Source organism: Camponotus vicinus, unplaced genomic scaffold (assembly GCF_025532165.1).
Source record: "Camponotus vicinus isolate PSW18456_S1 unplaced genomic scaffold, iyCamVici1.0 SCAF_12, whole genome shotgun sequence".
In the NCBI taxonomy this organism is placed as follows: Eukaryota; Metazoa; Arthropoda; class Insecta; order Hymenoptera; family Formicidae; genus Camponotus; species Camponotus vicinus.
In genome coordinates this window covers 7258396-7270864 of record NW_028141948.1, presented here as the reverse complement: position 1 = coordinate 7270864, position 12469 = coordinate 7258396, and the positions used below count along the sequence as shown (strand labels likewise).

The 12469-nt window shown below is 34.7% G+C and overlaps 1 long non-coding RNA gene and 1 pseudogene across 1 annotated transcript; both read left to right on the top strand.

Moving 5' to 3' along the window:
* The first annotated feature begins 4613 nt into the window (after positions 1 to 4613).
* On the top strand, positions 4614 to 6676 carry LOC145963249 (uncharacterized). Its single transcript, XR_014436105.1, has 3 exons — positions 4614 to 4663; positions 5272 to 5640; positions 6392 to 6676. It is a non-coding gene; the product is annotated as an uncharacterized LOC145963249 (long non-coding RNA).
* A 2346-nt stretch (positions 6677 to 9022) lies between these two features.
* LOC145963340 (uncharacterized) lies at positions 9023 to 10508 on the top strand (annotated as a pseudogene).
* Positions 10509 to 12469: the final 1961 nt, after the last annotated feature.

The following is a 12469-nucleotide window of genomic DNA, read 5'->3' as shown; positions in this document are numbered from 1 at the left end:
AATAGTTCTCAATTCATGTCAATATTATTTTTTTAACATTTAATATATATAAATGTATATAAATATAATATTAATGATAATTATATACATATTTTTCAAGTACAAATTTCTATTTATATACACACACACACAGCATATACACATGTATAAATACATATGTAAATGTTGTGTGTGTGTATATAAATAGAAATTTATGCATGCAAATAACACACACATATTGATTATACGTGTATGATTTGTATACATGCAGCACGTGTTTAATAATGAGACGGATAAACAAAAAAATTAAACAGAAGAAGAGAGGGAGGAGAGAGAGAGAGAGAGAGATAGCGTGTGTAATGAGTATCTCTCATTGTACATTTGATCATTTATGTAAAATATAAACATTGATAATGACAGAAAAGAAGGAAAAATAGTAACATTTTTATACGTATTATAATTGATATACCTGCATGAAAAAGATTGTATTTAAAATTAATTTATGTTTATAATTATAACATTTTTTATATTTATTGACATATATTTACAAAATGTAGCAAAAATAGTATTTTAATGAATTTATTACGACTTATATACGCAAATGAACACAGATTATATGCATATTATACATATACATACAGCAAATATGTAATAAACAGATGGTAGACATGAAAGGATAAAGAGACCGAAAATTCGTGGTTGGTAAGAATAATTTTAAATCAATTATCGTTATAGATGACATTACTAACCTTTTCAATCAAGCTCCTTTTCTGCAGAGTCTGCGAGCACAGAGAGTCAATTGTCTCTTAGATTTATTTGCCATTATAAATCTTTGACAAATATACACTATTTAAAAAAAAACTATGCGCTATCGACACGTTATAACGCATTATAATGGTCAATTCGCACTGTTGTTACGTGTACGTACGTATAGTACCGCGCGACACGAGTATCTCACTGCACGATTTTGTTTTCCGCGCGGTGCGTTCGTACTATTGCTACCGTGCGGTATGTATGTACTGCTGCTATTGCGCAAATACCACACGTCTTACAAATACTACATCTTTTTGCAGTTAAAAAAATAATTGTAAGTATACAATGTAATCGATCAGTTTTACATCGTTATGAAATATTATATATAAAGATTGGAAATATATGTACACATACATTAGACTAAAAAAAAATAAAGCCACATACGAGCGATATTTAGGAAAGTAGCTCTTGTGCAAAGTCTTGTGTAAATGTAACATAAATGATAATATTTATATGGTAATTATCGATATGACAATAACCGCACACTCTACCCGTGCACGTCGCAGGTTTTGAAGTCGAACCGCACATTCGATTAAAGTTCGAATTAGCTCGCAAATGAACACTTGCGCGATCTTTTTTTTATTTAAAGAAAATGTATTAGTAAAAGTATGTTTATAATGTGTGTATATATATATATATATATATATATATATATATATATATATAAAATTAAACTTTTGTTTTTATTATACAGGGTGAGCCATTTTAATTAACGCACGCAATTATTTCGGAAACAAAGCATTTTAGAGAAAAATGTTTCAGACAAAAGTTTTATGGTTTTGAGGGGGCCATAAGATGGTATCATTGGTTTGACCTTGAAGAGTTATTTGAAGGTCACATGAAGGTCACCTTCAATTTCTTAAATGGAACCTACTATTTGTCATTGCACATTCTTGTAGCTTATCTCGAGAGCTTTCCAAAACACTATAATTAAGTACCTTTTCGTTAAGTACTTTTTGAGTTATGAGGCTTGAAATAATTTCTTAATTTTACATAAACCGTAAAATATCTTGTAAAATATTCATTTTTGGATTATCTTATCTTAATACTTTTATGTACAAAATAATAAGAGGAATCAATTGGTGTAAAGAAAACACATAGTTGTTTTTAAGAAAAAATATGGAATTGTTAATTGCAAATTATATATTTTTTCTTTAAAACAACTATGTGTTTTCTTTACACCAGTTGATTCCTCTCATTATTTTGTACGTAAAAGTATTAAGGTAAGATAATCGAAAAATGAATATTTTACAAGATATTTTACGGTTTATGTAAAATTAAGAAATTATTTCAAGCCTCATAACTCAAAAAGTATTTAACGAAAAGGTACTTAATTATAGTGTTTTGGGAAGCTCTCGAGATAAGCTACAAGAATTTGCAATGACAAATAGTAGGTTCCATTTAAGAAATTGAAGGTGACCTTCATGTGACCTTCAAATAACTCTTCAAGGTCAAACCAATGATACCATCTTATGGCCCCTTCGGAACCATAAAACTTTTGTCTGAAACATTTTTCTCTAAAATGCTTTGTTTCCGAAATAATTGCGTGCGTTAATTAAAATGGCTCACCCTGTATACACATATGTATATGTACATAAACGTATACGTATGTATATGTATGTATATGCATAAAAGTGTATGCGAGAGTTACGTAAGGAAACGAGAAGACAATAAGAGCGAACGAGATAGGAATAGCACGAGCAGCGAAGATTCGAGGATCGGATTTTCCTTCCCGCTACTATTTCCCTCTCGCTCGCTCCTATTACTATCTCGCTCACTCCTATTATTGTCTCGCTTGCTCTTGTTACTGTTTCGCTCGCTCTCGATTTTTCGGGTCCGTTTATCTTTTCGAGATGTCTATCACGATTGTCAAGTGTGACAAAAAGCAAGACTACGAATAAAGAGCGAGCGAGATGACCTCTATTATTAAAGAGTTCCGAAGTCCCTTACAGTCGGCTTCCTCGCTTCCTCTATTCATTCGTAATTCACGAATATGTGAACATGTTATAAAATAAAAACTGAAACTGTAATTTTTTATTTTATCAGTTAGAAAGTAGTTTTAATGAATTAATGAGAATTTTGCGATTAAAATAATATTAGACACGACAAAAGTCGTTTAAATTTAGTTAAATATATAATCGAAATTTTTATTTTCAGATTAATTAAAAGTTATCTGATTTATGTCGTGTTTGATGTCATTTTAATCGCAAAAATGTCATTAATTCATTAAAACTACTTTCTAACTGATAAAATAAAAAATTACAGTTTCAGTTTTTATTTTATAAAATGTTTACATATTCGTGAATTACGAATGGATAGAGGAAGCGAGGAAGCCGACTGTAAGGGACTTCGGAACTCTTTGATAATAGAGGTCATCTCGCTCGCTCTTTACTCGTAGTCTTGCTTTTTGTCACACTTGACAATCGTGATAGACATCTCGAAAAGATAAATGGACCCGAAAAATCGAGAGCGAACGAAACAGTAACAAGAGCAAGCGAGACAATAATAGGAGCGAGCGAGAAGGACAAAGCCTGCGACGTGCATGACGTAGAATGTATGGCTACTGTCGTATCGATAACTACTCTATGAATATTATTATTTATGTTACAATTATGTACAAGAGAGCTATTTTGCTAAATACCATTCGTGTGGCTTTCTTTTTCTGTAGTCCTTCACGTGTGTAAATAAGGTTTAACGTTACTGTAAAAAATAAAATTTATGTATTTTGCATTCTATCTGAAAATAATTTTGACGACTGAGGTTCTTCCGATTAAAATAACAATGGCACGATATAATCGTGTTAATTGTAATTATAAATCGGATAATTTTTAATCATTATATAATTAAAATTATGATTATTACTTTGTTTAAAATTATCCGATTGTTATCGAGTTTGGTGCTATAGCTCGGGAAAAAAAGAGACACGAATACGGTTACCTTTGGCTGCGGTCAAGACTGCACTATGAATGCTCCGAAACATCATTCTATCTTTATTTTCATGGAATGTAGAACAAAGATAGAATGATGTTTCAAAGCATCCAGAGCGTCTTCCCGACCGCAGCCTTTATGCACTGCAGAGGCAGCGTCTTTCGACTGTTCGATCCACGTATCAATCACGAGCCACGAGCGTGAGAAGTCGCGAGCTGCTGCCGTTGTCTGCCAACACAATGCCAAGACGTAAGTATTTTATTTTATATATATATATATATATATATATATATATATATATATAAAATAAAATACTTACGTCTATATATATATATATAAATATATATATATATATCGCTATATATATATATATATATATATATATATATATAAATTTATCACATAATTAGTTCAATGTTATTAAATATGAATGTTATTAAAATTTATGTAAGTCGTATATATTACGTTACATAAATTATAATAATGTTATTGTAACCTCTTGCTCTTGTTCTCATTCTCTGTATTACTATTAGAAATGTAAGACAAAGAACGTTTAATTCAATATATTTTTAGCACGAAGCAGTGGCACACCATCCAAGTTGCCGGTGGCAGCCGGAAAGGCAACAGCGACGGTGACGACGACACCGACGACAAAAATATCGACGATATGCCGGCTGCAGCACCGCCGTCGTCACTGTTCTCGGCGACGTGGCCACTGATTTTGGCGACGTCACCGTGGCCACTGACCTTGGCGACGTCGCCAGGGTCACTGTCCACGACGACGTCGCCAGGGTCACTGTCCACGACGACATCGCGAAGGTCAGTGGCCACGGCGACGTCGCCAAGGTCAGTGGCCACGGTGACGTCGCCAAAATCAGTGGCCACGTCGCCGAGAACAGTGACGACGGCGGTGCTGCAGCCGGCAAATAGACATATAAGAAACGTAAGTGTTTCCATTGTGCAAAGAAAGCACTTAGATCGGTACAAGCAAACGAAATACAGATTAGGTAATTCCGTACAGAACTTAATAACGTGTATATGATGTACAATAAATAACTATTTTTACAGAGACACATAATTATTACATACACATATCACATATTAAATTAACATGGTAATTGTAAATAATAATAATATAATGAATTAAACATTAGTATATATGTGTATGTGTATGTAATAATTATGTATCTCTGCAAAATTACTTATTTATTGTATATCGTATACACACATTATTGAGATCTGCACGGATTTATTTGTGTTTGCTCGCGCTGATCTTTTAATATATATACACACATTTTATAAATGTTAAGGGTGCTTTCCCTTTAGCGACATAAGTCGACGCAGGCATCATTGTCTTTTTTTCAACATGTATGAAGAACAAAGATAAAATGACACTTGTGTCGACTTGTGTCGCTAAAGGGAAAGCACTCTAAGATGTGTGTGTGTGTGTGTGTGTGTGTGTAAATTGCAAATGATTTATTCAAGTATATATAGATGGTGTGCGTAATGTGTGCCAAAATAATAATAGATTATTTTTTTATCTTTTTCTAGCGCATCAATGAAGCGGTGAGGCGTGCAGTAAATAAAGAAAGGAGGAAGAGAAAATATCCTGCACCCAGCATCGCATCATTCAGCGGATATATTCCTGCAACATCCGGATACGTGCCTATGCCGACAGGACCATCCGGATACGTGCCTGCGCAGGCAGTACCATCTGGATACGTACCGGCGCCGGCTGTATCCGGATATATACCTGCACAGGCAGTATCATCCGGATACATGCCGGCGCCGACTGTATCCGGATACATACCTGCGCCGGCCGTATCCGGATATGTACCTGCACCGACCGTATCCGAATATGCACCTGCACCGACCGTACCGGGATATTATCCTCGCTATTATCCTCGTTATTAAAAAAAGGTGAATATTTTCAATATTACACAAACATACGCGCGAATATGTATGTAGGTATGTATGTAGGTATGTATGTAGGTATGTATGTAGGTATGTATGTAGGTATGTATGTATGTATGTATTTATTTATTTATTTATTTATTTATTTATTTATTTATTTATTTATTTATTTATTTATTTATTTATTTATTTATTTATTTATTTATTTATTTATGTTTGTATGTTGTATGTATGTATGTATTTATTTATTTATCTATTTATTTATTTATTTATTTATTTATTTATTTATGTTTGTATGTTGTATGTATGTATGTATGTATGTATGTATAGATATATGTATGTACACTGAGACAACAAATTGTTAGCTTGATTAAACCGTTCAACAAAATTATTATTTTTATTATTGTTACATACTACGTTTATGATTTATAAATTATTATTAAATTTTTTCACTACTTGTGATTGTAAAAACGGGTCACGTGTCTCTTCAGTTTGAACAACTTAGTTTATTGTGAAAAAGAATGTAATTTTTTTCATGAAAATCCAATAAACGCGAGCATCCGGTTCTGCGGTGAAAACAGATTCTTTAGTCATCATCGAATGAAATATTTTTGATTATTGATCGATTACGTTGTTAAGTTTTTTATTTTGCCGTCAATTGTCACAGCAGTCGCTATTACATATTCTAATATTATTAATTGACATATTATTAATTCTGTTTATATGTATATCATTGTGATAATATTTATGTCTGCAGGAAAATCTCCGGAAGCACATACTATCAACGGAAAATCTCCGGAAGCGCATACTATCAACGAGCTTACATCCGGAGAAGACAATTGATGCTTTACTTTTATTTTTCATTAATATCTCATTTTTTTATAATGATATACCTTATATGAATAAAGGATTATTTTGATTAAAATAAAGGATTATATAGGATTATAAAGGATTATAAAGGATTATATAGGATTATAAAGGATTATAAAAGATTATAAAGGATTATAAAGGATTATAAAGGATTATAAAGGATTATAAAGGAAAAAAAAGGATAATAAAGGATTATTTTGAGAATAAATCATACATTTTTAATAATGTTTTCATGATTACTAATTAATTTTCAATAATTTTTTTTTTTATATTAAATAAGTAAGCTAATTTAAGCTTTTAAGTTCATATCCTAAAAATAGGTATTTATTTATAATATCTCTTATTTATCTATCATCTCCCTCCCTATTCATTCATACACTAATTATCTATAAATTAATAACTAATTAACTAATTAATTAATTAATTAATTTTTATATTTATAATAAAAATATTTTATATTTAATAGATTAAACTATTTCTTTAAAATTCAAAAATTTATATGCATAATTTTATATTAAAATATATTTATCATTATTTTTGCAAGGAAAAGCCATTCGGCACGAATTTTGCCAAAGAGCTTCGTACTCGCTTGTTGGAAGTTCATGCAAAGATCTTTTGGACACCAAATGATGCAAATAACTACGTCCTCGGAATTTTTTCCACCAATTCCGACGCCAACACTTCTACATCCAACTAATCCAAAAAGAATGTCAGAAAAATTACTTGATTATATAACCAATTATTTAATTTACATAATTTCATTAAATCGATTTTTTTTTTGATAATATATATTAAATATAATACAAATTCTGGATTTTAGTGTCGTCTTCCCTATTTCAAGTGCATGTTAGCGCTGTGAAAAGCAGTATCGTCTACGCCGCGTCGGTCTAGTAATCTAATATAGCAAAGAGGGCACCATCGCGTAGATACATATGTATGTATATACAAGTCCATATATACAAATATATACATACATACATACATACATACATACATACATATATATATATATATATATATATATATATATATATTTGTATATATGTACTTGTATATACATACATATATATCTACGCGATGATGCCCTCTTTATATATATATATATATATATATATATATATATATATATATTTGTATTCTACGTTATGGTGCGCCCTCTTTACTACGAGGAAAATGGCACTAACATAAGATCCGGACTCTGATAATATTGTATATTAAATAATAATAATATTAGTGTGTATTTCGTATTACTGCACACATATGAAATAAACAAGGATGTACTGTTGTATCTATCCTCGTCATATTAACAAATTGCAGCTCCGTCTATCACAATATCAACGAACTAAACTTCTGCTCTGTTTTACTCTTGTGCCTCGATCTCGCACATACACATATGCATGAAAACGTAATAGATATTTAATTTTTTTACTAGACATCTAATTACATTTTTACTTTTTCACTAATATTCCTTCATGTTATTCGGATTATGCTAGCTACATTTCATGCACGAACCAACTGCACAACTTTTATAGTAAACAAGTAAAATTACGACTTGACACAAGAAGCCGATAACAAAACTGTAATTATGTAACTTTTTTCGATTGTTTACATGCAATTATAGCTAGGAAAGTGTATTCTTGTATGTATTTTAATCATAGAAAAGGATTTATCGATCCGAGTAATCAATAAAAAAGTATTTCGTTATTACTAATCCGCGTTTTAGTCGGTAAAATGGGACAAGTTCAGCATCCCCTTAAGGGGTTATGCCTACTTGGGTAGGTCAAAAAATCGACTTTTTTTTTATTGCATTTTCTTAATGTACATCATCTTAAATAAGCATTTAGAGAGGCTAGTGGCTTTGCGCTACCTGAAATCATGAGTTACAGCCCGTAGCTGCCGGTTAGAACATGAGCGGACCGGTTAGGGAAGGGAAAGTCCCTTTCCCCCTCCGAGTAACGTTCTATTGTGTCGCTCGAGATTCATGGGCAGGTATATATTCAAGTATATTTGTAGTAGTGTGTTTTGAAGCAACATCGGAAGTTCGTTACGATCAGTTTATTTCGTTTTCTCTGCATTTACTGAAGTTTTTGCCGCTTTTTTAACTATTATATTTATGGCCGAGGATCATCACAAAGTTACACGTGAGGACAGAGCATCTACAAAATCACGCAAATCAAGGTCAAACAAAAGGAGGCAATCTTTTAATCCGAAAACCGCAGAGACCGACGAGAATAGTTTCAGTGCGTCTCGAAAGAAAATGAGGCTTGGTAAAAAAGTGACCGTGCCGCTTGATTATTTGGTCGAATACAGAATTTTGAATTTTATACAAGTATTTTCGACTCTTTCACAGTTTGTAAAGTGCAAAACATGTGATGGTGATATTAAATTTGCACCAACAGATACACGAGGACTAGGCTTCAAAATTGTGGTAATGTGTGATAAGTGTGAGCAGCGAAACATTTCTTCGTGCACGTATATCAACCATTCATACGAAATAAATAGAAGATTTATTTTTACAATGAGAATGCTCGGCTTAGGACAAGCGGGTTGTGCTAAATTTTGTGGACTTATGGATATGCCATCGTTTTTACATCACAGTACATATGATAAAATCATAGGTCACATATGTACTACTGTCAAAACTGTTTTCGACTCTTTCATAAAATTAGCTGCGAAGCAAGAAATAGAGAAAACTGATGGGCCGCATAAAAATCATTTAACAGTATCTGGTGATGGCACATGGAAGAAACGCGGATTTACTTCACTGTTCGGAGTTTCTTCCTTGATTGGATATTATATTGGCAAGATTTTAGATATTGAAGTAAAAAGTGCATACTGCAAAATGTGTGAACTGTGGTCAAAAAAATTAGATACAGCTGAGTATGAAGAATGGAAGAAAGATCATGAACCTTCATGTACAGTCAATCACATTGGTTCATCAGGAAAAATGGAAGTCGATGGCGTTACGGAAATGTTCAAACGTTCCGAAAATTTGCACGGAGTCAAATACATAAATTATATTGGAGACGACGATTCCAAAACTTTTAGTGCAATTCTCAAAGCATTGCCTTACGGAGAAATCGGTGTAATAAAAAAAGAAAGTGTAGGACACGTGCAAAAGCGAATGGGCACTCGGTTGCGCGAGTGTAAAAAGAAAAATAAGGGGCTCGGAGGCAAGGGAAAATTGACCGGAAAAATGATTGATAAATTGGCAGTGTATTATGACTTAGCGATTCGTCGTCACGCAGATTCGGCCGAAGCAATGGAAAGTGCGATTTGGGCAACATATAACCATTACAGCTCTACCGATGAGGCTCCGCATCACGAAAAATGCCCGCCCGGAAGTGACTCGTGGTGTTAGTGGCAGAGAGCTTACGCAGCGCTGCCCGAAGATAAAAAGAACGAGATCGCAGATTTCGAGCACACGTATGAGCCTCTTCCTCCAGATGTTTTGGAAGCTATCAAGCCCATCTACGTGGATCTTTCAAAAAGAGAATTGCTTGATAGATGTGTTGGCGGATTCACGCAGATCAATAACGAAAGTTATAACCAACTCATTTGGAAAATCAGCCCGAAGAGTCTTCCGGGCGGTGCACTTCCTGTTAAAATTGCAGCATACACATCTGCCTGTATTTTTAACGAGGGTAACATAGCCCTTCTGAAGATTTTTGAGGCATTAGGCGTGCCCTGTGGCCGAAATGCCCACGAATATATTACAAAAAAAGATGAGATCCGTGTTACGATTGCCGAGCAGCGCGCGCATGCGGCCACTAGAGAGCAAAGGATGGCTCGTAGACAACATCAAATCGACGTTCTGGAGGTGGCTGAAGATGCAGAAGGGACCCTTTATGGCCCTGGAATAGATGACTCTATGTAAGTTAAAAAAAATTAGTTTTAACTATGAAAAACATAGACTTGAAACTTTAAACGCGATTATCTCGAAACTATGTTTTTTTAAAAATACGGTTGCGGTGACCAAAGTTTCTTAAAAACTATTGCACCGATCGAACTCAAATTTTATGTGCTTATTTGTTATTACAATAGGCAGGGCCTGGATGAAGGATTTTTTATTTCGATTAAAAATTTTTTTTATTGCAAAAAAACCAAAATCAATTCACCTCGAAAAATTGATTTTTTCGTAAAATTGTTGTCATTTTTGTAAAAATCAAAATTTTACCAAACCCTTCGTTCAGGCCTTTCGTAACGCAATATACTAACGCAATATTCTTTTATTTTGATTTCAGATAAGCCGTTCCGAAGATATCTTGGTCACCGCAAGTGATGTAAAAAAACGGACGTTCTAGGTGAAGAGTCATATTTCCTTTATTTTTTAATATTTTTTTATAAAAAAATTTGTACATATACCACAAAATATGTACTTTTTGATAGTGTTTTGTAAATTTTAATAAATACTTATTAAAACGGCAAAAAAAATTCTTGAAAATCACGTAATTTTCCCGATTCCAAGTAGGCATAACCCCTTAAATTGTTACCGAACATATACGTAATTAATAATAGAATAATTATTTTTATTATTAATAAGCAATAAAGAGAACTTAGATAGATTGCCATATTACATTTGTGACGCGCACGTTCTTGAGCGCTCCTTAGTTACGAGCGTCCGGTGACGCGGTCGCTAAGGCGCGAGCATGGTCTTACATACAGGTTTGGAAATTACCTCAAATTCGGATGGTGGGGGTAGGTTGCTTATCGAAGAAAAATTTTGCCCAGAATTGTCACCATGCATGCGGTGCTGCAATCTAATCCCTAGATATACTGTGACGTGACACTTGGCGGTCCGTCACAAGGATCGCGAGATCCGACCGAGAATGAATTTGGGCCCTCGTTCTCCCCTAATTTAGGGAGAGAGCGGCTATTGGAGGCGAGATTATACTCGCCTCCCATGCGTAGAAATTTATTTGTTAGCGTTAAGATTAGGCTTAAGAGCGGGCACGATGGGAGACGCTGACGGGATCTCATCCGGTGGCTCAAACTTGAGGAAGAAGTACAGGACACAAGGAAACGGGCGGGCGGAGGCGCCGAGTAAAAGGAACACGCCAAGCTAAGTATTATTATTATCTAATTTCGTCAATGGTAAAGTCCAGTAAGACTGTCGCTGCCGCCCCTGTGAACATTCATATGCCCAGCAGGTACGGAGAACAATTGCAGGGAAGGCCAACCAACGGATAAATTAACACTGGGACCCCGAGTCGGAGCCACCTCGGCCGGAACAGCGCTAAAGAAGAACATTATAAATAACGGCGAGTGGCTGCCAAAAATATCCCTCCTGACGGGCCTCAACGAGAGGAATTATGAAAAATCTAAGAGAAAACGGGGTGCGACAGGCACATGTACGACCCTGAAGGCCGCAGGATTAAATGGGCCACACGACGATCCTGAGGGTTGCGGAAGCGCCACAGGTGGCCTAGTTACGCATTAATTCGCCGGCGTGATTCCGACGGGCCTTCCGCTCGCCACTGTTCGGCGGACCGGCGAAGGGAACGACGGCCCAAAATTATCGATCCGACAAGTGGATGCCGAGAGCACGGAGAACCGCAAGGAGTCACCGGTGAGACAAGCGTCGACCCCATCTGGCCGTCTTTGTTAAATCATTCAGGTAGAATTAGCTCGAACAATGTCGGTGCCGTATAGCTGCCGTCATTAAATTCCTTGTGAAATTCTTTTTCTGCGTTCTCGATATTTGCGTCTTAGAGTACGACGGCCGGCCGAAAGACTTTGTTCGAGCTTTCGTAAAATTAAGTGCCCTCTCTCCCAGTTGCGCGCCGACAGTCACTGTAAATGTTTATTTGTACAATTATTACTGTTGATTGTAAATTTTTACCCGTTAAAAGTATTGTAACCGAACTCACACACATACGGCGATCTTGATATTCGATAGCTGGCAATTGCGTTGCAGCGTCGACTCGCATTCCGTGTATTATATCATAGAGAGTAATTGTTCGCG